Here is a 1,728-nt window from a genome sequence, read left to right on the forward strand (position 1 = left end):
CGAGACCATCTCCGGTGAATAACCAATAGCGGAACCTGGATGCTCATATTGGCTCCTACATATTCTACAAAGATCTTTACCGGTCAAACTGCATAACAACATATGTTGTTCCCTTTGTCATCGGTACGTTACTTGCCTGAGATTCGATCATCGGTATCTCAATACCTAGCTCAATCTCGTTACTGGCAAGTCTCTTTACTCGTTCCGTAATGCATCATCCTGTAACTAACTCAGTAGTTACAATGCTTGCAAGGCTTATAGTGATGTGCATTACCGAGAGGGCCCAGAGATACCTCCCCGACAATCGGAGTGACAAATCTAATCTTGATCTATGCCAACTCAACAAACACCATCGGAGACACCTGTAGAGCATCTTTATAGTCACCTAGTTACATTGTGACGTTTGATAGCACACTAAGTGTTCCTCCAGTATTCGGGAGTTGCATAATCTCATAGTCATAGGAACATGTATAAGTTATGAAGAAAGCAATAGCAAGAAACTAAACGATCATCGTGCTAAGCTAACAGATGGGTCAAGTCAATCACATCATTCTCTAATGATGTGATCCCGTTCATCAAATGACAACTGTTTGTCCATGGCTAGGAAACTTAACCATCTTTAATTAATGAGCTAGTCAAGTACAGGCATACTAGTGACACTCTGTTTGTCTATATATTCACACATGTACTAAGTTTCCGGTTAATACAATTCTAGTATGAATAATAAACATTTATCATGATATACGGAAATATAAATAACAAATTTATTATTGCCTCTAGGGCATATTTCCTTCACAGAAAACTTTCGGTGTCTATCATCCTATATATGTATCTTTACCTCTCGACCATTTTGAGAATCCTCGTCATGTCTGTGATCTCATCCGGGACTCCGAACAACATCCGATCACCAAATCACATAACTCATATAATACAAAATCGTCATCGAATGTTAAGCGTGCAGACCCTATAGGTTCGAGAACTATGTAGACATGACCGAGACACCTCTCCGGTCAATAACCAATAGCGGAACCTGGATGCTCATATTGGTTCCTACATATTCTACGAAGATGTTTATCGGTCAAACCGTAATGACAGCATACATTATTCCATTTGTCATCGGTATGTTACTTGCCTGAGATTCGATCGTCGGTATCTTCATACCTAGTTCAATCTTGTTATCGGCAAGTCTCTTTACTCGTTCCGTAATGCATCATCCCGCAACTAACTCATTAGTCACATTGCTTGCAAGGCTTATCATGATGTTCATTACCGAGAGGGCCCAGAGATACCTCTTCGATACTCGGAGTGACAAATCCTAATCTCTATCTATGCCAACCAAACAAACACCTTCAGAGATACCTGTAGAGCATATTTATAATGACCCAGTTACGTTGTGGCATTTGATAGCACACAAGGTATTCCTCCGGTATCCGGGAGTTGCATAATCTCATAGTCAAAGGAATATGTATATGACATGAAGAAGCAATAGCAATAAAACTGAACGATCAAGATGCTAAGCTAACAGATGGGTCTTGTCCATCACATCATTCTCCTAATGATGTGATCCCGTTCATCAAATGACAACACATGTCTATGGTTAGGAAACTTAACCATCTTTGGTTAACGAGCTAGTCTAGTAGAGGCTTACTAGGGACACGGTGTTTTGTCTATGTATCCACACATGTATCAATTTTCCGGTTAATACAACTCTAGCATGAATAATAAACA

Source organism: Triticum dicoccoides, chromosome 3A, assembly GCF_002162155.2.
Source record: "Triticum dicoccoides isolate Atlit2015 ecotype Zavitan chromosome 3A, WEW_v2.0, whole genome shotgun sequence".
Taxonomy (NCBI): Eukaryota; Viridiplantae; Streptophyta; class Magnoliopsida; order Poales; family Poaceae; genus Triticum; species Triticum dicoccoides.